The 27,393-nt window shown below is 40.7% G+C and overlaps 1 long non-coding RNA gene across 1 annotated transcript in view; it reads right to left on the reverse strand.

Moving 5' to 3' along the window:
- Positions 1-5,734: 5,734 nt before the first annotated feature.
- Positions 5,735-27,393, reverse strand: part of LOC131514717 (uncharacterized) — a 61,795-nt gene continuing 40,136 nt past the window's right edge. Inside the window, exon 3 of the long non-coding RNA XR_009263236.1 lies at positions 5,735-6,910. This is a non-coding gene — a long non-coding RNA (uncharacterized LOC131514717). The remainder of the gene's footprint in view (positions 6,911-27,393) is intronic.

Genomic DNA, 27,393 nt, shown 5'->3' on the forward strand with positions numbered 1-27,393 from the left:
CTCCAGTTGTCTCAGTTTTCTGGATCCTGCTTCCACTAGGCACGTGCAGAAAATACACTTTGCTGTGATCCTTCTTACTCGGACCCTTCTCTTAGGAAGATACTGCCTTGACAACCGTATAATTCTACAAGTTTTTAATCCGGAGTCATCACTTATGCTATTCCACTGACATCTGGTTTGTACTAATTTTTAGGTCTCTTCCAGACAATTGCCTATCATTACAATACTCGAACCTTCAAGTTCATTGATTTTCAATTTCACGATCATTATTAGACTTCGTTAGATCTTACTGTATAGCACATTCCTGTGGAGGGTTTGGGGGGGTTTGGTTTTTGTTTTTGTTGGTTGTTTTTTTTTTTTTTTACTGTTTTGCAAGATTTTTGAGGTTCTTTCTGTTTATAAAAGCCTACATAATCTATATTACTTTTTATCTCCAGTATATGCTAGGCTACTAGGAATCGGGGAATTATGTCTAAGTAATCTCTGTACTTCTACAACCCAGCAGGGTCTAGAAATACACAATAAATTGTTGGATGAATGAATGGCTCTCCTACCACATTTTTTATTGTTCCCCTTTACAATTAACAATCTGTTTAAGTGATGTGCTCATTTCACTAGTCATTTGACATGAGCAGGCTGAATCCAAGGAGCACCCTCATCATTGTTCCTGTGTTCAGCTTCTAAAGTAAACATACACACATCAAACTTGAAGAACATCCAGATTGATGTGCCTGGAATCTTATTCTCTTTGGGCAAACACTGTGAGCTGCCTTCCTGTTTGCAGTGTTGTTTCATTAGGTCATGAAAAGGGCTCCATCAGAAGGCTGGCATGCCCCATTAGTGGAATTACACTCAACTAAGGTTCAAAAAGTGTTGGCAACAAAAAAACACTTGATCCATACTACTGGTTTTTATACGTTACTTTGCTGACTTCTCTACTGCCTAGGTTTTCATGTGCATCTTCTTCTCATCACAGAATACCCCAAGAATTTTTGTTGGCCCTTGATTTCATGTATCCAACATTTATTAAACACCTCTTTGGAAAAATGCACCCCCAACCCCACTGCTCATGCTCCATCCATCCCAGAGTCTAATCTCTCCTAAATTGGTCTACCCCTGATACTAATGCTAAACGTTTTTGTAGCCATGTGATTGTCCTGTTGGAAATGGTATCCACTGAAGGTAGAAGGTGATCTCGGTGGTAATGATACTGAAATGATGTAAACTATAAAACTGAAAACTATGACTTCAAAGACAGATTTTAGAGAGTGAATAAACTGAGTTCTTTTCTCCTCTGCAGCTACCTTCTCCAGAGCCTACAATCTAGATATTATTGAGGAGAAAGACGACTACTACCCAATGGAAGTCAAAATGAGAGTTAGGCAAGGTGGTCAGCATAAGTTTGGACCAATGACTGAGGAACAACAATACTGAGGAGCACCAATAACCAGTTAGTAACTTATTTTCTGAGTAATAATTACACTCAGTTGCTATCTAGTATATTTAAGGAAGTTGTGTTAAGGGCTACTGGTCATGCTGTGTGGTAGTAAGGGACAGGCCCATGTCCACCCATTTCAGAAAGAGTCAAGGAGAGTGCAGTGTTCCTTGAAGCCAAAAGGAAGTGGCAATTGTGGTTAGTGAGATCCCAATGGAAAGGACCAGCTCCTGGGGTATGTTGGTGTTCTGAGCACCAGCAACCCTCCCTACACTGGGATTTGTCCTCTACTGCTAAACTTGCAATCAAATAACTTGCTATTATTGAGGGCGCCTGGGTGAATCAGTCAGTTAAGTGTCTGACTTCTGCTCAGATCATGATCTCACAGTTTACGGGTTCAATCACCACGTCGGGCTCTGTGCTGACAGCTCTGAGCCTGGAGCTTGCTTTGGATTCTGTGTTTCCATCTCTCTCTGCACCTCCTCTGCTCTCTCTCTCTCTCTCTCAAAAAAAAAAAAAAAAATTCAAAGAACTTGCTATTATTAAGAAATCTGGGGATGGGGAATGGGGGGAAAAGGTTCCTACAGAGCATTCTGTGTGTTACTTATTTTAGATAGAAGGATAGAAAAATGAACAACTCTGACCAGAAGGAGCTTACATTCTAGGAGAACAAGTAGCCAATGAAACAAGCAATTATAGTGTAGTATGTGACATGAAAATAATGCGTACAATGTGAGGGTCTATCTTTCTCGGATACCTTCAATAACATAGTAATTGTGTTTGTCTCTCCTTTTTAAGGCTTTCTTTATTGTACTACAACAACCACAAAATTTTAAAACTTTAAACACTGCCTCCTATTACAATATAACAAACCCTGTGTTTACCGTGTGAAATACCCTATAGTTTGCTGGGAGTCCTTAAAGCCATAGAATTAAATGATTCATTTCCTGAGAACTTCAATTATACTAGATTTTTAGAGTACTGGCTTTATTTTAATATTAAAATAATCACTGAAATATTATAGAGTAGAGTGCAAAATTAATGATCAAATTTTTTAATGTCGCTAGAGAATTCAAAGATATTCTGTGCTTACTTACAGCAAAGGTTCTATTCCCAGACCCTCAGGAGTAATGGGTGCTTAGTGCAATATTTTGAGAAGTCTTAATTAAAAATTGTAGTGAGGGGTACCTGGGTGGCCCAGTCAGATCAGCATCTGACTCTCAGTTTTGGCTTAGGTCATGATCTCACAGTTTCGTGGGTTCGAGCCCCACGTCCAACTCTGTGCTGACAGTGAAAAGTCTGCTTGGGATTCTCTCTCTCTCTCTCTCTCTCTCTCTCTCTCTCTCTTTCTCTCCCTATCGCTCTGCACCCCCCCATTCATGCTGTCTCTGTCTCTCTCAAAATGAATAAACTTAAAAATAAATAAATAAACAAATAAACAAAAACTGTGATACCAGCCCACATGCCATGATTCTCCTTTTTAAAGCAAAAGATATACACATATACAAAGAATACATTTAATGTATATGTAAGTTATCAAGAATAATATAATGAGGGGCGCCTGGGTGGCTCAGTCGGTTGGGCGTCCGACTTCGGCTCAGGTCATGATCTTGCGGTCCGTGAGTTCGAGCCCCGCGTCGGGCTCTGTGCTGACCGCTCAGAGCCTGGAGCCTGCTTCAGATTCTGTGTCTCCCTCTCTCTCTCTGTCCCTCCCCTGGTCATGCTCTCTCTCTGTCTCAAAAATAAATAAACATTAAAAAAAAATTAAAAAAAAAAAAAGAAGAATATAATGAAATACTGCATTACCCTTACCATGTATCTCGTCCGGTCCCCCACACCACTACCCTGGAATTTTTACATTCCGTTTTTTGTTCAATATTTTTTATGACATACACACACCCTAAGCAATATATTGCTTTTGTATGAGTTGCATATTTGAAAAATTTTCATAAAGGTACTCCCACCGTATTTTCCTGCTGAAAATAAATTTTTCATTCACATTGGTGTCTGTAGCTATTGTTTACTGATTTTCACAGCTGTATAATTGACATGGTATAAAGAAGACAAAAAAAAGTGTTACATATTCTCACGTCAATAAACATTAAGTCTGTTTCCAGACATTCACTTTTATATACATGGCTGCTGTGAACATTATTGTACGTGTTTCCTGGTGTACATGAGCAAAGATTACTGGGTTTATCTACGAGGGATTTTCTGGGTCATAGGATATACACATTTTTAACTCTACAAAATAGTGCCAAATCACTTTCCAAACTATTTATACTATTTCCTTTCCAAAATACATGAGTTGTTATTGCTTTATATCCTTTACAACATTCCTTATTGCCTGGCTTTTTGATATTTGCCAATTTTTAGAGTTGAAATGGTATCTGAGAGTTCAGCTTGCACTTCCTCCGTGTCTTACAAAACTGACCTTTTATTCATGTCTATTGGCCTCTGAGTTTCTTCTTCTGTGAAATGATACTCAGGTAGTCCTCCTCCCCTCACCCCTGTATTTCTATTAAGTTATTCATTTTACTGGTTTTATTTTATTGATTTTATATAACCGAGTTTAGTTAAAGGTGCTGCATGGACGATCTGTGCCTGACATGTTTATTTATGTGCTTGGCATGTTATTTACGTCTTCTAATGAAAATAGTTCTTAACCTCAATGTATGTAGGTAATCAACCTTTTCATTGAAGTTTGTCCTTCAATAGGAAAACTTTTTCCTATTCCTAAGTAGGAGTAAAGGTAAGAAATTGTTTCTCCTTTGAGGACCGAATATCATAGCAAATTGAGAAGGGCTACTGGCTGATACTCATTTAACAGACTAGCCTGAATAACCAACACTCCCTATGTTCTCTATAAAAAAACAACAACAACTGAATTTTCCAAGTTAATAAGTTGCTTCTTTGTTATGGTCCATTGCAAACACCATCACAATATTTCCCTACGTGTACTCTTCATTGCAAAGTGATCCAGCTGCCCTCTTCCATGGTGAGCTGGTCTCTCTTTCCACTCCTTGCATCTGGAGGATATCCATGTGACTGCCTTGGTCAATGGAACTTTAGCAAATGGATGCAAGCAGAGGCTTTTGGAGCTTGCATTCTTGCAGCTTTATGGAATTCTGAGATATCTATGAAAAGAAGCCCAGACTAGTATGTTAGAGGAGAGAAACCATGTTTTATTCGAAACAAGTTATCCTAGTGAGACCATCTTAGGAGCCCAGTTAAGCTAGCCAGGTCCAAAGTACTCAACTAACCCAGAATCTGGCGGACAGTAGATGTTTGTTGTTTCAAGTAACAAAGTTTGGGAAGATGTGCTATGCAGCAAAAGCTGATACATTACACAAGACTGACTTCTATTTCTGCTAATTACTTCATTTGTTTATGGGATCAGAGGCTGCTAGTGTCAAGAATTCATTATCTCCTTCTTCCTTTATGTAGCAGATGTTCCCCCTTGATCTAGATACATGGGCAGCTCTGGACTACATTTTCCAGCCATCTTGCAGCTATGTAAGGCTATGTGACTAGTTTTGGGCCAGTAGAATGTGAGTAACAATGGCAAGTTTAACTTCAGGGTGTCTTCTTAAACATAATACTGTTTGCATTGGACTCTCTCCTTGCCCCTTCCTCCACTCCCCTTGTGTGCCCTGGAATGTAGGCATAGCATAGTTCACCTTTAACTAAGCAAGAAAAGAAAACACCCAGGGGCGCTTGGGTGGCTCAGCCGGTTAAGGGTCTGGCTACGGCTCAGGTCATAATCTCACAGCTGGTGAGTTTGAGCCCTGCATCAGGCTCCATGCTGACAGCTCAGAGCCTGGAGCCTGCTTCAGATTCTGTGTGTGTGTTTCTCTCTGCCCCTTCCCCACTCACACTCTGTCTCTCTCTCTCTCTCAAAAATAAATAAACATTTTTTTAAAAAGTTAAAAAAAAGAAAAAGAAAAAGAAAAAAACACCTCAGGGGTTATTGTTTAGAGTCATCTGATTTTGAACTGTTCTCTGAAAATTTATTTCTACCATATTAAAGCCACTCTGTTGGATTTATTTATTATAGCAACTTAACCTGTATTTTAAAAAAAATTTTTTTTAACGTTTATTTATTTTTGAGACAGAGAGAGACACAGCATGAACGGGGGAGGGGCAGAGAGAGAGGGAAACACAAAATCGGAAGCAGGCTCCAGGCTCTGAGCCATCAGCCCAGAGCCCGACGCGGGGCTCGAACTCACGGACTGCGAGATCATGACCTGAGCCGAAGTCGGACGCTTAACCGACTGAGCCACCCAGGCGCCCCTTAACCTGTATTTTAAATAATATATTTACCAAGAGTCAGTTGTGTTTGTCTTCAAACTTATTTATGACAAATGTACTTGTTATTATAATTACATGATTTTTTAAAATATTTTACCCAATGAAATATGAGTGTAAAATAAAAAGAAGTTATTGTTTCTATGATAACTAATTTGAATATTTTGGAACAATTCAGTAAAGGCAAGTCACTAAAAGTTAGGTATGAATGAGACAATTGGCAATGACAAGGAGAAAATCATCAAAACCTGAAGGATTTTTCCCTCAGAAAATCACCATCAAAATGTCTTTAAATTCTCCCTTAAGGACAGAAGAATGTTGTAAGGATGTTATTATGTGTGAGATTTGTACAAAAAAAGATAACTCTAAGATCCAATTGGTAGACATAAAGAAAAGACTTTGACCCAAGATTATAAATGTAACAAATAAAAGTAAATTAATACGCTTTAGGATAGTATAGAACATCCAAAAAAAACTTTTTTGTTTTAACTATTATTCCCTGATTTGCCTATTTTTATTTATTTATTTTTTTTGATGAACTAAACAAATATTGGTCCTAATGACATTAGCTAAGAGAACACCCAACTATAATCTCTTCAAGCATGTGTTGATCATGTCTAGATGAAGTAAAGTAGGATTGGATTTGGGGCAAAAACACAAGTGGTGAGAATGATAGCAACCAGAGTGAACATGCACTTTGCAAAGGAAAACTACAACCTGACTCTAGGAAATTGTTGCCATGTGGCGTTCAACCAAAATTTCCAGATATTTCCATTTGGTAGAACTTAGACATTGGTGTGTGTGTGTGTGTGTGTGTGTGTGTGTGTGTGTAATCTGTAGGTTTTAAATGTGAATAACTGTGGCGGAGACTGGTAACTACCTATCAAAATACATTCTCCTCTTTCACTAGACCACATTTATCAAGCTTCTCTTCATTTATCTGGGGCCACATGACTGGGTTTTAGCCAATATCAAGTATGCAGAAATGATTGCTGTTTTCTTTCTGGGTCTGATGTATAACATGTTATGAGATCCTTTCTCCTTCCGCTGCTTGCAATGCTGATAACTGGAGCGTCCATGTAAGGCATGTAATGAAGAAGATAGAGTTGTCTTCATCTTAGGTCCATGAACGACTACATGAATAGAGTCCTTTCTCCACCTCCCAACCTGGAACACAGGAAAATCCAGTCTGGATTGAGTGGAGAATAAATGTCAATTGCAGTAGAGCAATTACATTTTGAGTTTATTGGTTATACCATTTAATCAACACTAACCAATGTAACTGTTACCAACTTCAATGTAAAATATTATGCAGGGCAAGATTCAGTCCTCTGAGCCCCCGTTTTAGAACCTGCATTTAAGCATCTTCTTACATTCACCTCCCCTTCCAGAAAATGCAGAGGCCATTTTATTATTTTTCTTCCTTCTGAGTCTCTCTCCTTTCACAGCCCTTTTTGAAAAAGACGATGAACTGAGTTACTTCTTTCTTTTCTTGCTTTCATTTTACCCTTCTCCATTCTATCCCTTTCTCTTTCTTTATTCTGCCTGTATCATTAGCTTTTCATTTTAGCTTTTCCTTTAGATTCCCTCCTTTTGAAGCTATCTGCACATATGTAAAAACATTGCATGTGCCCAAACTCCCAACACCCATGTTCTGACAGTTCTGATTTCCTTGTCCATTTTCATTTTTTTCAGTGAGGTTTTCATAAATTATACCCACACCCTGGCCTTACAATCCTCAGCACTAATAAATATTTTTAAAAATAAATGGATCTGAAAGATGGGGATTGGAGCGGAGCGATGTGGAGAGGGACACCAGGTAACAGTGCTCGTGTGCCAACAGTGACCCAAGGCCTCACCCCTTTTCCTGTTCCCTCACTCTTCACTTTTGCTGGCTTTCATCGCATATTAATTTTTCTTGCTAGCAACTTCTTTTCTAACAAATGGTCCAAACTAAATGGTAATGTTTTAAATAGATTTTTCCATGTGGTTCTTGGTAAAAAGTGCTAGTCTGCCAGAATGGGGCCCAGTTGTCACAACACTACCAGTAGCACTTGCTACATATCGGGCACCATTCTAAATGACTTCCTGCAATTCAACGAGACTCACAACAAAAACTATGAGATTGGAGGTAGAAGTTGTATTGCCCCGCTTTATCGATGAAAAAACTAAGTCACAAAGTGTTCGTGTAAGTTTCTGAAGACAGAAACTAGGTGAGACAACTAGTCAGATGAAGAATTGGTATTGGAGCCCAGAGAGATTGGCTCTATTCTGACTCTAGAGCCTTCTCGTAACCACAACACCACAAGCGACGATCCTAGGGCACAGCAGAAGGGTCTTTTCCAAAGTCCTACCAGAGAACCCCAGGTTTTGTAAGTCATGGTATAAGACTTGTTGCAATCAATCAAACATTTTCTCTGTACTTCCGACTGCCTTTCTGTGCTGGGCACCCACATCTTACAAAGCTTTACAACATACTGTATCTAATCAGAATCTTCCACCGAACCTCATATCTCGCAATACCTTCATTTTTGGCAGACATCTACAAAACAAATACGTTGATGGCCTAGTCTACATTTGGGTGCACCAGTTGTAATAGTTTCAAATTCTTGAATATTAAAAATACCTCTTGCTTAATTTTTTATGGACACAATATCCACATATTTGATAATATCTTTCATTTCCATCCAGAAGCTTTGTTAGGTAGATAATCGTAAAATTTTAATTTGGGGGGAGGGGGAAACTACATTGACTTCTGTGTATCCAAATGTTTAATATATACATTACAGCTGTTTTATTTATTTTGAGTACTATGTTGAGGTTCATGAAACACAGAGATTGAGATCTCAAAATCCTCCCATCACCTGGAGTATTCTTAGCTCCCTAGGGAAATGTAAACATCTTGGTCCCTCAGGAAATATTTTAAAAGTGCTAGTCATCTTTTGTTTTGAAATTCAACATAAAATAGTATATACATCACCTCCTTCTCCAACAGGGTACAACAACTGGCAAAAACCTAATAAGGTAACTCCATGGGGTTATTAAACCAGTGGAGCAAGGTAACTCATGAAAGAATAATCTGAAATTAAAATTTGACTAGAATGCCATTCTTCACATTTTTCCAATACCGAGATTATGTATTTGTACACAATGCAGAACAAGAATTGTGGCAATTATCTGGATAATTTAGGCTAAGGACCACTTTCGCTGATAATAATCCACACAATTATAGTGTCTCTTTTTGGTTTGGCTTGAATTATTCAGGCAGCTGCCTCAATTTTTCCCTTCACTTTCCATCTATAGAGATAATACAAAATAAAAGGAAAACCATCATTGGAATTTTAAACAGTTTCACATTTCATTTAAAACATGAGACTTGTGGGGCGCCTGGGTAGCTCAGTCGGTTAAGCGTCCGACTTCGGCTCAGGTCACAATCTCGCGGTATGTGAGTTCGAGCCCCGCGTCGGGCTCTGTGCTGACTGCTCAGAGCCTGGAGCCTGTTTCAGATTCTGTGTCTCCCTCTCTCTCTGACCCTCCCCCATGCATGCTCTGTCTCTCTCTGTCTCAAAAATAAATAAATGTTAAAAAAAAAAATTTTTTTAAACATGAGACTTGTTAGGCTAGAGAAGTCATCTCAAGACAAAGGTAGTTCTACAGTGACCAAAACTGAATCTATTCGCAGTACCCTGCTGAAAGAATAACTAAGTTAAATCCTAGTTAGCATTCACAATGCTCTCTCCATATCCAACTTTCCAAAGTTAGGCAAAGAAAAGTTATCAAACGTCTATTTTGCAGACAGGTACAGCAAAGATGAAAACAAAAATAAGACATTTGTCCAATAACAAACTTTTTTTAATACATGAAAAACTAGATCATTCTCTTCACATCAAACCCAATGGTCTAACCACTATAGAAACCCCAAAATAACAAAATTTTCTAATCAAGGAATTGAAAAGTCACACTTTTTGGTGGTTTTCTCCTTTCATTGTAACAGCCTCTAAAATATAGGAAGTTTTCTCTAGATTAGTAATATCAAAAACATTTGGAAACTTTCTTAAGTTCTGCCCCCTTAATATCTTGCTATAAGCTAAAGGTCTTAATTTTGAAAGTCACGTAGCTTGACTCAGCCAACCAAAGCAAAATTAAGAGGAAAAAATAAGAAAGGGTAATAAGACTATATTTGAGAACCCTTATTCTTCACGAAATCAGTTGAATCCAATGGGTTGTTTTTGATGTTCCCATTTTGTGCTAAGCACAAATGAATAACCTCATCATGTAATAGAATGAGTCTAGTGTTTGAATGGGTTCTTTGAATTAGAAACTTAATAAAAGCCTCATCTTCATCTTGAATTTTACTTAAATATAGTTATCTAAGCAGTTATCTAAGCTAAATTAAGCATGAGTACAAAGTAAATGCCAACTAACATGGAGATAAGATCCCAAAGTGGTTCTGAAATTTAGATCTAGGAGTTGGTCTCTCACCAGGTGTTGCTCTCGTGATCCTATTAATCAGAGAAGCAGATCAGAAACTTGGAAAACATTATCTAATTACACAGGTCAGATCCCTGTGGGGGATAGATCCCAGAGTCCTATAGGATCCGATTTCTAAAGGATAAGTCTTGGACATATGTATTTTGAAATTTTTCCATATGTGATTTGATGCCTATCTTGGTTAAGAACTACTGGCTGATGTGTCAACTTGAATTTGCTAGAGCAATCAGTATCTTCCATGGTTCTGGTCCTGATACTCCTCCATTTTCATCACCCATGTGTTGCTTTTTTTTTTTACACTGGTTCTACATCATCCCCTCATCTGCCTTGCCTACTTCTACACATGATTACGTCGAGCATTACAATTATTCTCGCATACATGGTGGAAAGGAAGAATGGAATGGCTGCTATAGACCAGGCTTTAAACTGGGAGGTGTAAATTCTTTAAGCTGAGAATTAGGCTCCTGGGAAAATGGCCTCCACCATCAGGGTCCCAGAGCCTTGTAGATTCTCCACATCGCCCATATTTGTCATAGTTCAGTGCCAGGGTTATGCCCCAATCCATCGCAGTTCTGATGAACTGTTGTTTCCCTTCACGTGCCTTCCCAGGCCTCCCTTATCTCTCCCATATTGTTCATTGTGATAACTACCAGGGACTCCAATACATAATAGACTTTGATATTTATATTATTACTAAAACTAAAACCATCATTGTAGGCAGCTGAACTCTAAAACTCAATTGGTTCTTTCTAATAAGACCATATCATGCAAGTATTTCTATGAGGATATTATGGAAATTTTGTTACATGGCCATGATTGCCCATCACACTTTAAAATGTTTATAGATAAACATATTGTACCTCTGTTTTATGGCACAGAGCTTTGTGTTTCTGGACTTGTATTTATTTGTGTTTGAGATTAGAACTGGAAGGTTGTTTTATTTTGCTAGGAAATGCCGCCCTAGCCCACCAACTGTGGGTCAACCCACCTATAAACAGAAAGCACCCATATTTTTAAAATTTCTAAAAAAAGACATCACCTTATCCTCCAGTTTGTTGATAGGTAACACATACAGATTAACCTTCGATCATGGACACAGGAGACACCTGCACTTCGTATTCTTTCCAGAGCACGACCCCAGACATTCTGCCATTCGATTCTTATGAAGAACTTATTTATAAATCGCAGCAATAATGATTATGGAAGGTTTCCTGAAGGACATGTAATCCCATCATAAATACACAAAATATATCTTTTCCTGCATCAAGCCGGACCTTCAAAGGCTATCTATCTGACTACACTGCTTGCTCCCTCATAAATATCTTACACTGTACTTCAGCTGGTACTTCAGGCTGGGCCACCAGTCACTTCCTTGGCTTCTCTGACAATAACAAAAATCAGCAATTCTCTCGGGTTAGCTCCAGTACTAACGGCAAACCCATGTCTTGAAGAAAGAACAGAACCACAATAGAATTAGGCTCCCGGGAAACTTTGCTCTGTCATCCAGAAAGCTCTACAGTTCCAGCGATCATCTCAAACCCCAGGTCCGCAGCAGGAACTTACTGATTCCACCGTTTCTGCCCCTACAAAATCATCACTTCATCCCTCGCTCTGTGTGTCCTTTTCACTTTGTGCCTATTTATTGTTTCAGCTGCCTCTTGGCCTTTGCAACCTCACTTTTCTCTCTGTGCCCTTTGGTTCCTGCTCACACTTCCAAATAATTGCCTCCCTCTGTGTATCTCTTATCTTCAAATGCTCCAAAAGAAAACATCCAATTGTTTCCTCTCAACTTCCATCATCCTTTCTGAGCAAAGCTTTTTTGTCAGATGTCCTTGTAGGCCACTAGCCAGTCTGTAAACATCAGTTGCTCTTGAGTCAAGTGCCCTCCCATCTGCAGGCCAATTAGCTGTGGCCATAATGTTTGTAATTGGGAGGTTGAGTTAGCGCGTGTGTGTGTGTGTGTGTGTGTGTGTGTGTGTGTGCGTGTGTGTGTTGTAAGGAAGGCTGTACTGTGCAGAGCATGGCTATTTGTGGTCAAACCAACTATGTACGTTTTACACAGATCCATAGGAGAAATTTCTCTCACATCTCAATACAAGTAAAAGCTTGGCTTATCATTAGTTTCTGTTGCCTCTGCTCTTTTGAATTCACAAATTTTGTAAACAATACTCTTTAGACTGGCTACTCAAAAATTCAAGGTTAAATCTGTCAATCATTTCTGGCAACTACCTAGGATTTTATGGTCCGTGTCTGGAGCTCACCCTTCCCATACTTTCATTTTCTTTTCTGTCTTCCTTTTACTTTACTTATTCATTCTCATTTTTTAAAACTTTTGTCATATATGCCTATTTAAGCCACATCAAATCTTAATTTCAGAAGAGATGAGATATAAAAAATGACAAAAGCTATAATTATCTTTTCATATAATTTTCCATTTCACTAAACTATAAATTTTATTCAGGAGAGCAATCATATTGTCATCTTTGTACCTATAGAACTTCATCCAGTTCTGATCCGCAGTAAGGATTTATCAAACGTTTGTTGAATGAATGAACGGTTCAGTGATTTTTACCAAAATATTGGACAAAGATAAATTTCATGCTGCAAGTATTGAATAAAATACGCATTTGGAAATAATATCATTTTATGGAAATTGGCATATTTTTGATACAATCATGGTAACATTATTGTCAGATCTCAAATTCCGATTTATTATAGCTACAATATCTCTTTTATTTTCATCAAACAACACAGCTATAGTCACTAACAGCCTGAAAGTGAGATTCTTTTAAGTTCATGAAGTTTATGAGGAAAAAAACATGAATTACAGTGAAGACCAAAGCCAATACTTTAAAAGCAAATTGAAAGTTCCTTTAGAAATTGTTTTGGCATTACTATTCATCATTGTGACCTGACTCTGAATGAAGTTGTATTTTCATGTTAGTGTCCTTTGAAATATGTAATTCCATAAGCATTCCATTGTGGTAAAAGCTCCTGTGTCCATCCAAACAGAGAAAACACTGTATCACAAGTTACTCATGGCAAGTTTTTGGCAACTACTTAAAGGGAACAAATAAGAAGAATTTAATAGAATTCAATCAAAGACTGGAGATACACATGAGAGAAAAACAAGGCTGAACAGAAAACTAGTCAAGTCAGCAGTATGCAACACTTTACAGTGTTTTAGAACTGCCCAGAAGGAATGCAGTGTGTAGCACGATACAACAGCTAATTGATATGTGTAACTACTTTAAGTTAAAGTAAAAACCTCACTGTGCGAGACAGTAGGAAATCTGGCATGAGGATGTCATGTCATGTTTCTGGAGGGATAAACAGCCAGCCGGGATTTCTTTCCATTGCTTACGAGAGGCCAGGAATGCCATAGCTCCTAGGGTCGGCTGGTGGGTGCGTCCTGTACAGTTTCAACACGTCGCTGAGGGTAACGTCCTGCACCACGTTCAAAGGCTGCCTGGAGAGGAGAGCAAGCCTTCGCCTTTGCTGTTGTTCCTCCAGTGCCCAGCTCTGAGCGCCCTCTTATACTGGAAGATAAAAGCCCTTGACCTTTTTACTGAAAACTGAAGTGCAAGATCATAGGAACTGATGATAGTCTACGTACATTCCAGGTCTCTCCTGGAAGCGGAGACACATTCTCTTGGTTTCAGATTCTTATTTAGAAACTTTTAAAAGGGAAGCATCATGGAGGGTGAAATTTGGACTCCTAAAACTCTGCATTAATTATATACTGACTCGGCACTCTTAAAACAAAGCCCTTTGACAAGCGGCCATCAGATACCTTTCAGAGGGGGGAGTCTCGGCTGTTATTCTCACAGCGCCCGTGAAAGAGCACTGATCCTCTCTGGCTGGAGCTTTTGTTTCCAGCCCTTCTTTTTCAATGGTTGTCATGGAATCAACTTATTAACATATGAAAAGCCATACACAACTCTTTTCCCTTTACCCCTACCTCCCCGACCACCAAAGCCTGTTGCTAAAGCCTTAGTCCTTAATATTCATGTAAAGGAGGGTGGGGTGTGAGAACAGAAATAAAATTGTCGGTAAAAAGAAAAAAAAAAAAACAAAGACGTTTTCAATTTGCATCCTCTGGGGCAAAAATGGTTGATTTTTTTTTTTTTTAAGTGAGAACGTTCTCAATTTCTATCTTTTCACTGACTCTCCCCCAGATTATGATAACTGTAGTCTCCTACCCTATCACAATGATTTATTCACCAGAATTGATTTTAATTGCTTCATGAGTCAAAGGAAAGACTTGCATGCTTCTCAATGTACTATGTCAACGGCTTTTGCTTCATTTAGGGTTAATTTCCGTGGTTAATTCTCACATGCTCTTAAAAATAATTTCTAAATTCCCTTAAAATTTTCACTTCACAATTTTCTTTGAAATAATTTTTAAATTTCTCTAAAATTTTCTGGAAGTGACAGAAATTTGTATTTGATTTTGTTCAAGTGAGCTTATGGGTTTGCTGCACTGCAGCTTGTGAGAAAGGCTAGAGTTGTGTTTGTCTTAGAATTGTCTTAGTCCTTAGCAATAAGCCACCTCTTGTCTCTTCTTGTGTGTGTAGTCAAAATGATACATTGTTTTTTGCGTGTAAAAGTAAATCTTGCCAACTCCCCCCAAATACGCTTATGTAACTGACTTGGAAAGGCTCCGAGAATACTAACAGATAGAGAGGAGACTTCTTCAAACAAAAACAACCATCTCATGAAGCACGTTATAGTCCACATACTACAGTTATGTAGACGAAACTCCAAATACCACCTGCAAAACATTCTTGCACAACATATAGACTTACCATTTTCCAACTTCCAGGCAATTTCGCAACCCCGTCCCTATTTCACTGATCTTTAGTAAACTTATAGTAGGCTGAATGATGAAAGTCACTAAGTGCTAAGAGCTTTATATGGCTGATTGAATACTCATAACAAACATAGGAACAAAAATGGGCCACTTCTTCACTTTGGGGACTTATTATGCTCAACTGGGAACATTCTTTGAAGGAAAGAAATTCTGGTAAAGTAGGCCAACTTGGACCAAGTTGATTTGGATAATCCACCTGGATATTCCACAGATTATGTAAAATAGGATTCCTTTGGTTGTCATCAGCAAACAACAAATTCAAACAAGAAAGCCAAAGGCGAGGATAGTCATGAACTCTTGTAAGTAGAAAACCCCAGAGAGGCCCTGACTTTAAGCATGACTAAATCTGGATGTCAACAAACATCCAATATTTGTCTGATCCTGTCTCTCCTCCCTCCCTCACTCCCTTCATCTCTTCGCCCTATTGGTGTTTTGTTTTGTTTTGGTTTGGTTTGGTTTTGAGAGACAGAGAGTGTTCCTGGTAGGGGCAGAGAGAGAATCTTAGGCAGCCTCCACTGTCAGCACAGATCCTGAGGTGAGACTTGATCCCACTACCCTGAGATCATGACCTGAGCCTAAATCAAGAGTCAGACACCTAACCAACTGGACTACCCGTGTGCCCACGCCTTGCTGTTTTTTGAAAGGGCTGCCATATGCACTCTTACAAAGAAGACTCCCTCTGAGCACCCCAAGAAAATGGCTGAAGGAAGTTCCAGATTCACATCCATTCTGAAAGAGGTCACTCCTCTCGCCCAGTTCCCATGTAACAAAACCAGGGAAAGATTCTGACTGGCCCTGCTTGACTCATATGCCCAATTTTAAACTGTGTCTTTAAAGCTAGGGGAATATTTGTTGCAGCCTACTGCTATGGCTGGAGGTGAAATGTCTGTTATGCAGTAGGAAAGATGAGAAAGCTTCCTGAGAATGGGTAATAAATCTATAGCTACTTGTAATCCACACAGGCCTTTACTCCTCTGTGTTTGAAATGAAATATAACTCAAGTTCACTCGGACTTTCTCTAATAACCAGCTTCCTTAATTATCCAAACTAGGGAAGGTAGTAGAGGTGTGTTTACTATCATGAAAATGGAAAGTATTAAAATGTCCTTCAGTAAAAATTTATCTGGTACCCATGCAATGTGAAGTCTCTGACAAGCTGGAATGGATGGATCAGTGCTAGGGAGACACAGTGGAGGCCCAATTCGATTGCGATATAGCTCTTTAAAAAATAAAAATCAATCAATCAAGATATATGTACCTAGTTCCTACCGTGAGACCCACGCTGTGCTTTGCACACTGGAAGAGAAAAAAAAATGACAGACATCCAGGCTATCAGACGATAGAAGTAATATGCAATGAGTTCTCTACACAGCCTGGAGGGTAAACTGAGAAATGAAATCGGTTCTTGTCGACCAGAACAATCTATAAGAAAGTGAGAAGGTAATGATTTAGCTTGTGTCTAAAGGAAGCCTTGAGCTTAGGCTCCCTAACTGCCCTCTGAGCTTCCTGGACTCTGTAATGTCCTGCAAAGCCCCCATGGCAACAGAGGTGGGATGCAGGATTTCGCTTACCTGGGATGGGCATGAGGAATCTGTAAGACAACATGCTCATCTCCTGCGTGCTTGCTGCCCTTCTCCCCGACTTGGGACGGATGTTCATGTGCTCATGTGATTTTTAAAGCTCTCAGGACTGCATTGCCGCCTCCACGTGCTTACGGTTTTCACCTATTACACATCTGGGGGAAAGATGCTGTGCAAGAGAAGCCCAAGCCCACTTTACGACATCTCACCACCCCCCAGTCACCGCACAAGACAGAAATGAATGGGAATCCCGGATGTGCAAATCTAAAACATCTCCTCCTGTGTGAACCCGTAAACCATTCTGTCACACGCACAAAGGCCTGTGTAGGCAAGAAGAGCCACCATTCTTTGGAACATCATTATTTGAAGACTTGTCAGGGCCTTAAAGAGTTTCTGCAACTCTGATTCACTACAGTCACTGATCTGTTTTTTTCTGGGGGGGGGGGGGGTGTGAGTGTGTGTGAGTGTGTGTGAGTGTGTGTGTGTGTGTGTGTGTGTGTGTGTGTTGAACCATTTGAGAGAGTTACCCACTGATAATCAAATGCCACTACACTCTGTATTCTTACCCAGAATAGCTCATTCAACCAATCTAAAAATGTCCCTATAAGCAGTGAATTATATTTCACTAAAAACATTCATTAGACATTCATATTTCTCTTAATAAATTAAAAAGCATTATTAAGAACTATCTCTAATTTCCTATCCCCTATATGGAGTCGTTCATTTCCAATCAAATAGTCTTTCTTTCCTTCTTCAAAACTCAGTTTTGGCACACCTCCACAAGAAACCTTCCCTTATTAAACCCACCCTACTTTAATCAATGTTTCACCAAATCTGTGAGTTTTGGTGGATAGTCAATCAATTCACAAATAATTATTGGACATTTATAGATGCTTAGTACTGTAAAAGTATGTAAGAAAACAGAGAAAAAGCATAAGACCTCGTCTCTTCCCCCAAGAAGCTTACAGTCTTGCTAAAGAGATAAATACGATTTACACATAAGAAATATTTTAAAACAAGATAATGTGTGGTAAACCCAATAATTGGTATGATTCAGGTGTAAGTAGAAGATTTCGCCAAATCACAATTGGGGCAGGTGGCCACTGGGCCAGGGGAGGTGAGAAAAAGCGGAGGTGAAGAAAAGGAACAGTGTGTGCGAAAGCATCTTGTGCTACATTGCCAGAGTATAAAGAGCAAAATTCTCTGCTTTCAAATCCTTTTGGAATGACGAGACCCATAAACAGATAAATTGGCAAATAAATAATACTCATACCTATTTGTAGAAGTGCAGGGGCAGATTTACCAGACACGCAAGGTGCTGGAATCTGTTGGGCTTTGTGGAGTTTCCAAGGTAAAGTGGGGAAGTTATGGTGCAACCAGGAAGCATTCTAGGCAAGCAGGTCTGGGAAACTGCCTAACGGGAAAGGTACCTGAATCTCCAAGGCTCCAGTAGCTTATTGTGATTTATTTTCTCATTCTAAATACACATTCACTTGCTTCCCTAGTTTACTATTCTTTATCATAAAAAAGCTTCCCTAAATTGCATAAAACTCCATTTCCTAGCACCTGAATCTACCCTGCTGTGAAGAGACTTGCGATGGATTATTTCTCCACAGAGATAGGCCTTGACCTGGGCTTTGAGTAGAAAGCCCCCCTGCTGAGCAGACAACGAAATTGTATTCCAAGTGGGAAAGTTTTGTCTCTGGGATGACTTAAATGCAGACTTTCTCAGAAACAGAGGTAGACTAGGTGCCCATGAAAGATCCCTTTCTGTCTGGTGATTTCATAATCTTACAGTATCAGATACTTACATTGTATTAAGTATCACGTACCTACACTTAACACAGATCACATCACTTAACACAGATCACATTGCCTTCGAATCACAGACTTGCAGGACATTTGCAGGACGTGAGTGTGACCCGTTGTCAAGCACAGCCCCGGGTATATGTCGGAATTTACGCGTAAACGTCAGAATTAAAAAGCTGGTTACTAGTCTCAGAAATACATGTCATTCAAACAAAGGCTCTGAATTGTCATTTCCCTCCTCGCGTTTGTGCAGATTTAAGCTAGGTGATCCATTTCCCAGGTAGCATTTTCTATGAAGCCAGTAACGTATCTTCCTTCAAGTGTTCTGGCTCAGGACTATTATAAATTACAGAACTCAGTTTGTGCCCACCACAAGTGCTATGGAAAGCTGCCTGGTATAATTGACAGGTCTCAGAACCTGTGGTTGAAAGACCTGAGTCTGAGTCTCAGATCCACCACCTTTTTTTTTTTTTTTTAATGTTTCTTTTTTGAGACCGAGAGAGCACACATGGAGGAGAGGCAGGGAGAGGAGGACAGAGGATCTGAAGCCAGCGGGCTCTGTGCTGAAGGCAGAGCCCCATGTGGGGCTCGAACTCACAAACCGTGAGATCATGGCCTGAGCCGGACGCTTCACTGACTGAGCCACCCGGCCACTTAACCCCCAGATCCAGCACCTTCTTGAAATTCACCTGATAAATGTTCACTGTAATTTCCATCCTGAGGGATTTCTGGAAGGAGTAACTGGATTAATCTGTCAGATGCTCAAGGCCAACGGTATTCCGTGGTTGGAGTCTTTGGGGATTGATTGCTCTGGCAGTTGTTATATGTGAAATATTTTGAATTCCATCCTGCATGGAGCACAGATGCTGGTGAAGAGTTTGCCTACCACTGGCGGAGCCTATGCGGGGCAATCACAGCTCCAACACAGCTGGCTGTTGGCCGCAGTTCAGGATATAAACATCTCCGGGGGGCATGATGGTTTTGAGCTCCTTGTGGTGGGCACAAGGGCTAATTGCCCTAATGAGAAGCAAAGCTGTCAGGCTAGACCCAAAGGCTCTCAATCCCGGCTGCACACTGAATTATCCGGGGAGTTTAAAAAAAAAACGTTTGTGCCTGGGCTCCACCCTAAATGAATTAAATCAGAATTTCTATGTGTGGGATCATGGTGAACCCTTCCCAAGTAATGTCTCTATGCATCCAGAATTCAGAATCATTTCCTTAGACGTCTTTTCTTTTTTTTTTTTTTAACGTGTATTCAATTTTGAGAGAGAGAGAGTCAGAGCGTGAGTGGGGGAGGGACAGAGAGAGGGAGACACAGAACCTGAAGCAGGCCCCAGGCTCTGAGCTGTCAGCACCGAGCCCCAATGCGGGGCTCGAACTCATGAACCGTGAGATCATGACCTGAGCCGAAGTTGGACGGTTAACCGACTGAGCCACCCAGGTGCCCCTACACTCTGTTCTCATTTAGCATATGATGCCAAGAGTACCTTACCCTGTTGTCCCTGCATCTGCAGGCACTGTAGCAAGTGTCTGCTTTCTAAGTGAAACATCCTCTTATAAAGGGCCTACTTTATACCTATTATCCATGACTCCAAGCAAGCGGGCGCACTGCTTCATGCCCTACATTTTATAAGGCCCAGTCTGGTCTTTCAACCGTGCTTCTGTTCATGGGAAGAACGGTCCATGGGATCAAGGGGTAGTCTCACACACATACACCCTCAACTATGCTTTGTGTTCTCGAGACCCTGGAGTTCCCTTTCCAATCCACCAGAGTCCATTTCCAGGACGTGGGTCAGGCTTCTTTCCTGGGTCTGTCCACCCAAGTACTAACTGGCACACCTCTAAGCAAAAAGAACTGGCCCAGGGGGACTGTTGGCGGGAGTGTCAATGGAACTTTGACACACAGGGTAGTGTCCCACATGAGGTTGGGAGGCCACACACATTGCAGGATTGAGCCAGGTATGAAGAGAAGACCGTGGACCCAGGATCAAGGGCAGTGGGCTGAACAGTGAGAGGCCAGCTCCCACTGGCCATTGTGTTCCAGAACGGATCTCCAAGGAGTCAGAGAACTCTAAATCTGAACACAAAGTCTATCACTGAAAACATCCTACAGTGATAGTAGACCATATGTAGTGTTTTACTTAAGCATTTTCAAGCTTGAATAATAACTTTTAAGGATTTAAGCATGTGGCACGTGGGCCTCCATTTGTACGCTTATGCCAGGCCACGCAAATGTCAAAGGCAAACCCAAAGGACACATCTTTGCCCTACTTCCCTCTGGGATGTTTTCTTATTTGAAATCAGCAGCCATGGAACCTTTCCAAGGCTGTTTAAATGCAACGAGAATGTGGTCCATCAAAAATGCTGTCTGGTTTTATTGCACACAAGAGGTTGTTAACTCTGGCAGTCTCACCAGATTCGGGTATGTTCTCATTGTCTCTTCAGTCTCCCCAGCCAAATCCTAATGGGGGAATGAATCTGTGCCTATGAGGTCGTCGTCGGGAGGGGCTGTGGAACATGCAATCAGGTAAATCATCAAGTGTTGAGCCGAATGATAGACAGCTTCTGCTCCTCTGACTTCATTTTCAATTTTGGGATTTGTTTTGTTTTGTTTTCCTTTCTTTTGTTTTGCTTTTTTGGCAGCAGGAAAGGAAAGGAATGGTCTTTTCCTCCTATGAAACCTGGAGCATGATAACTGCTCTGAGTCTATACGAACACTGTCGGAGGCTCTCAGAGAACAGGGATGGGTCATAGCCTACATATGAAAATGTGTAAGAGACCATCATCATCCCCTTTCCCCCATTTGTTAATCTGGCAGCACTTACTAGGGTGTTAGAAGGGAAGCATGGCTGTGTCTTAAGAGAAGTTACAATAAGGAAGTGGTGGGAGTTGGGCAGAGCAGGCCAAAGACAGAATTCAATTCACACTTTATAAATCTAGCCCCAGTGTATGTGAACCGCTTCGTCAACTAGACTATATCAAGCAAGGAAGAAACTTAAAGCAAAGCAAGAGTTATTCTCAGGCAGTCATTTCTGCCAGTGAAATGAGCCAGGAACCCACAGGGGTAGGAAATTCCAGAACCCAGGCAAATTCTATGGAGACCATGTCTCCACAGCTGCCCAAGCAGCTCATGCATACTGCACACCATGGGGGTGGCTAGGCCCTGAGAGGAAATGAAAGTCCCTGAGCCCAGGCTTCTGGGGAACAAGGCATAGGCCCCAGGACAGGCAGGGAGTTGGTGGGGGGCGGTCCCTCCAGGTCTACAGGGGCCCTGAAATGTGGCCGTTGCTGGTAATTCTGTGAGAACAGGCAGGCAGGAAGGAGGCTGGTATGGGAAGTCGCACTCTTACAGATGTTAGCATAAAAGAGCCTGTTTACTTGGTGATTCGTATTGTGAAATAAAAGGTTCAGGTTTCATCTGCTTCGGGAAGAAGGGTTATTTTCCCCATGGTGCGGTCTGTGCTGTGGCACTGAGAATGAACAGTGCTGACCGGCTTCCCTGATGCCTCTCTCAGCAAGGTGGGAATCCAGACTTGGGTTGGGTCATCTCCTCCGGTGCCGTGATAGGTGGGGGCTGGGGACCCGTCTGTATTTCTGCATTGATGCAATAAGTAAAGGGCAGAGGAGTCAGCTAGTCTCGCTTCGGGTTCTCTGTATGGCAGCCTCCCGAAAGGTCATCGCCACCAGCTTCCTCCCAATGCCACTGCAGCACCGAGGGTGGGACGGACTGGCTGAGCACAGTCAGATGCATAAACTGCTCACAAGTAGGAAGAGATAGCTTAGACCTGCACAGGCAGCCCAGATCGCTTTCACCGGCAAGAGGGAATTTTTATCGGTTCTCTGCCTCATCTAGTTTAACGATCTACCAGAAATTCCTGGGGGTGGACTAGAGATGTCTTCACTTTCCCTTTCCAGAACTGACTTCATACTTTGTTAACATGGACCTTTGGCTTGTTATTGGCAGACATGTGGGTAAATGGCCCAATCCTCAATAGACTGAGGTTCATAGAGGGTGTGTGGGATGAGCCTCGGATGGGACTGGAAGAGCAGAGTGGACCGATGTGTGGCTCTTCTGCCCCGGGTCCGGGGAAAAGGGTGAGCATTCTGGTCCCCAGAGACGTGCTGCTTCTCTAAAGCCTCGGTTGACAAGGGCAAACACCACCTAACCCCTTAATCCAGTCTCTAGAAACAACGAGATCATCTATCACCATTATTTAAAATGCACAGAAACCCAAACCAACAAACAAGCCTCAACCCCTTACTTCTTGCAGGCATTGTGCTCTGCAAGGGATAAAATAAGCCTCTGAAGCAACAGCTCACAGGAACTGGAAGAGAGCCACACGTGGTCTCGGGGACACCTGGGACAGGAGCTGAGGTAGGAATCTGAGACAGAGATCTCCAGCTGCTTCACCTGCCCCCAGTCTCAGTTGGCCTGGGAAGTCCCTTTCATGTCCTGGGGCAAGTCCTATGTAGCATTATCATGGACAACACGTTCATGTAGCCACAGAGCCACAGACAGGGTGGGACAGTCAGCCTGGCAACTCATTATCACTAATCTATAAACGCCCCCCAAACGTCGCAGCAATCCATATCCACTGATTCCATCCCAGTGTGTTTGAGGGAGAAAGAAAACATCCCTTAGTAGGACAGACGTATTACAGCTGAGTATCTTTGAGAAATGGCAGGAGGGTCATCAATCAAAAATCGTGATCACAGCTGAATTCTGACCATGGAAAGTGTTCAGCACAGTGGTCTTTATAAGAATGTTTTATTTTGTTATCTAAATGTTAAACACTTTATTATGTCATAAACAAATTGAGCTTAGAAAAAGCACTGAAGAATGGAAAAAGTGTTATCAATATTTTTCCTGCGGAATGTTCCTACTGGAAATGAAAGGAAACTAATTGGAAAGAACCTGGTTTATATATAATATTTAATAAAAGATGATTCATTTCTCTGTATTCCCAATAAGATGAGTATAGGGCTATTTTTTAAAATATTATTTTGAAAGACTATTAAATCATGTAACAGCCCAAGTTGCCTCAGGTCCTAGTCAGCCCTGGTGGTATTCTTTCCAAAAAAAAAAAAGAAATTTTTTTTCTAGAGTAAATAATTGAATATCTACTCAAATTGTTCATGGGCCAAATATAGCAGAACCACTGCCCTAAAGACAGTAAAATAGATATTTCCCCTGGAAAGTACCTACTGATAAAAAATAATAGACCCAAGAGCTGAATATAGTCCAGTTTCCCTGGTGGTCTTAATTACTAAATTAGTTTGATTACATGGTTAATCAAATTGACTGGATTAGTTTAAATGGCTGGTGGGGGGGGGAGCACATTGATCCTTTTTCCTGGGTGGTAATTTATGTCAAATAAACATGGTCTTTCCAAAGTATCTCTAGGGAATGAGATTTATTATCGTTCTTTGATAAATTTTTCCAATGATTAAATGTTTTAAAACCCAAACGCCATTTTGCGCATCTAAACTTTCTTGGTATAAACCTGTTTTCTCTTTGCTCAAAATCGCTTTTAAAACGTAAGTATCCTCACAGTTTCATCTGCCACCCTGAAAAAAAGTACCCATCTGATTCATAATAAAATACCAGCTTCTTAATGTTGCCTAAAAGACCCATCCATAATCTCTCTACTCACCTCTTTATGTCTCTGATCTCATGTCCTCCAACTCTGCCCTTGCTTTCTCTGTTTTAGGCACACTGACACCTGATAGCAATAAAAAATACTAGCCACATTCCTGCCCCAGGACCTTTGCACTTGCTGTTTATGCCACCTAGAGCCGTTGTTGGTAGATGTCTACTTGCATGTTTTCTCATATCATTCACGTTTCTGCTAAATGTTGCCTGACCAGAGTCTTTCCCTGATATCTCCATATTAAAAAAAAGCTACTCTACAATTGTGCAATTCCGTAAGATTCTCCATTTACCTTTTTCTTCCCTTCTTGAAATTCTTTCCCATAAATATGTTTGTATCTATTGTATGTTTCCAGTTATAAGATTTGTGGGATCGGGGACTTTACTTTTGTTCACTGGTATATCCCCTAAACCAAGTATAGCTTTTTTTAGGTATTATTGAACATGTCTATGTGATAGGCACTGAGACATGTACTAAAATCAAGATGCACCAGAAAGATGTGGAACCAGATGTTTCCAGTGCGAAGGGTAGGATGTTAAGAGGTCATAAACGTTGTGAGCCTTTCTTTCTTTCCTGCTGTCTAGCAAAGCAAAGACAAGAGGTATAAAATCTTCTTCCACAGGCTTTTCAATTTTTTAAATATGTACGTATCCTATTTTGATTGCTTTTGCAATTCTCAATGGTCTTCTCTTTATCTTCAGACTAATTTCTTTCCTTCATAAAATATTTTTAGCAGACTGAATTTTCTCTTAAACAAAAGGTAAATTTTATGGTTGTGAAAGGGCACGGCATGTTTTGTGAATTAATTGTTTTTTGACTCTTGTGGATAACCTGAAGTCATAGTTTTCAGCAAGATTAATTACAGACGAACTCAAACAATTTTAGAGGCTCAAATTGGTCAGGGCTCAGGAAAACTACCAGAAGTGAAGATATTCATCTAATGTTTCTGCAACATTTAAACAGAATGCCCACCATGAATGTGAGCCCCACCCCGATGGCAGCAGGCCAGACTTACTCATCACTGTGGTAGCCACCTGCTTCCTCACAGAGTGCCAGGTAGTGGTGAATATGTTAGTGAACAATTGCTTCTGTGTCCGCTTCAGTGTGCTCAATCAGTGCTTTCCCCTCCATCCTGATGTTATGGGATATTTTACTTTGTTTTAGTAATATATTGTGTCTTCCCTTCCTACTCTCTTGAAAAGATGCTGTCTCTCTAGACGGACGTTGAAACGGCGTCTTCTCAAGTTGTGCTTTGATTACGAGCGCCCCAGACCTTAATTCTCAGTATTTCTACCTCTCTTCCCATCCAAAATAAATACCTCCTACAGACTTTGAAACGGATAATGAAGCCAATTCTTTCTGATTCTCCATACAAACAGTTTGGGCTAAGCTTGAGACTTTGGCCAAGATTTAGGACAGTTCCTATGTTGTCAAACATGTTTAGCCATCCCAGAGGGGAACTTTATTCTACTGCTTCCTACACGGATGGGAGAGAGAGAGAGAGAGAGAGAGAGAGAGAGGTGATGGCAAGTTATGGGAAATAGGAAAAAGGCCTTTCTCTTACCTCTGGGGACTGTCGATAGTTGATATGGAAGATTACACTGGAACAAAGATTGCATTGCCGGTTTGTGGAGTTTATGCTCTACTTATACTACATTATTATAGACTAGTTCTATTGTCTTGGTGGACAATAGAGGGTTTTATTTCAACATTATGCACAGAACTCCTGTATGGTCTCTTTCTTCCCTCCCCCAGATGCAGGAAGATATTTAGTATCAGATTTCTGAAGGAGCCATGTCAAAATGAGGAGGTATAAACATTTCTCTTTTTTTCCCCCTTTTTTCCCCTACCCCCACACCGTCAGCTTTCAAAGCCCAGTATTCTGTTGCTTGTGATAGAAGACTAAATTGTAGCGCATCAGAGTGTGGCCCTTCTCCGTCAATTCTGCACAAACAAAAATGAGTTATAAAAAAGAATCCCGGAAGAATGATTTCCATTTCAAACACCTGAGAGGGAAGCCTTTCAGTAATTTAAGGACAAACATGGTTTACGCGTAAATACTCAGAAAATGCTGCTTTTAGGTAAAATTTCTTATCTTTCTTTCTTCTCCCTGGTCCTGCCTTGTCATATGCACGTGCAAAACTGGAAGTTTTATATTCCCAAGTAGATACACAAACACACAACCACTGTATATTCACGGTAATTGTTTCAATTAAACCATGGCTTATTAGTGTCATCTGCTGGGACGTATAGCCGGTGATATTGCCAAAACTTGTGTTCAACTGATCTTTATGTTCTTTCCGATGCTTTGATTTTCTCTTCCCATCAACAAGTCGGGGATTATCCTTAAATAGACAGTCTCATGCAGGAAGCCTGTAGATTGGGGCATACTCAACCCAAAGTGAAGAATTCGCAGGTCTTTCTCTTTTTTAAATTTGAATAAGAGACAAAAATTATTCCAAATAATCCATGACAACAATCTAATGTCAACGTCCTAAATTTTCTAAATTATCCACGCCAGTGCCAGCAATTAAGGGCAGTTCCTTGTTAGATGAGAAACCCTCGTCCCCCACATATGCTCAACCTTAATTATTGCCAATTAGGCTGTTTCATCAAAAGTTTGGCCTGGTCAGATTATTTGACTGTTAAGTAATTGCCACCTAAAGCTATTCTGACCTGTCTCCTGCTAAAGGAAATTGGTGTAATGAGAATGCTACTTTTGTGTCACCTTGTATACTTATACTTCCTGTGCTATAGTTTCCCCACCTTCAAAACAGCAATGCTTCATGGGTCTCCGAGGGATGGATGAGGGTTGAACAGGTGGTGCCCCGAAGATGCCCTTGCACTTGAGAAGTGTGGGGAGCAAAGGGTTGGACAACGAAGCATATTGGGCTTAAAATGATGATAGTCATTAATTATGTACCATTAGATATATGCCTTCTAAATCACTGATGGAGTCCCTTTCATAAGTAAATCATGGGCACAATGTCTGCGAAATAACTTGTTACAATTTTTGAAGGCTTAACAGAAGCGTAACTGGTTGTATTGTTTCACTAATCAGCACAAACTCAATTCTCTGGGGACATAAAAATAACGCCCATGTTCCGTGTCATCTCTCCTCTTCCTTTTATTCGTACTGCTACCTCCAGAGTTCCCATCTTATCACACCACCCTTTGAGCGCTGCCATAGTTTCCCAGCGGACCTTCCTCTCTCCTGTGGTCCATCCTGCAGAGTGCCCTCAATCAT

The sequence above is a fragment of the Neofelis nebulosa genome, chromosome 6, assembly GCF_028018385.1.
Source record: "Neofelis nebulosa isolate mNeoNeb1 chromosome 6, mNeoNeb1.pri, whole genome shotgun sequence".
Taxonomy (NCBI): Eukaryota; Metazoa; Chordata; class Mammalia; order Carnivora; family Felidae; genus Neofelis; species Neofelis nebulosa.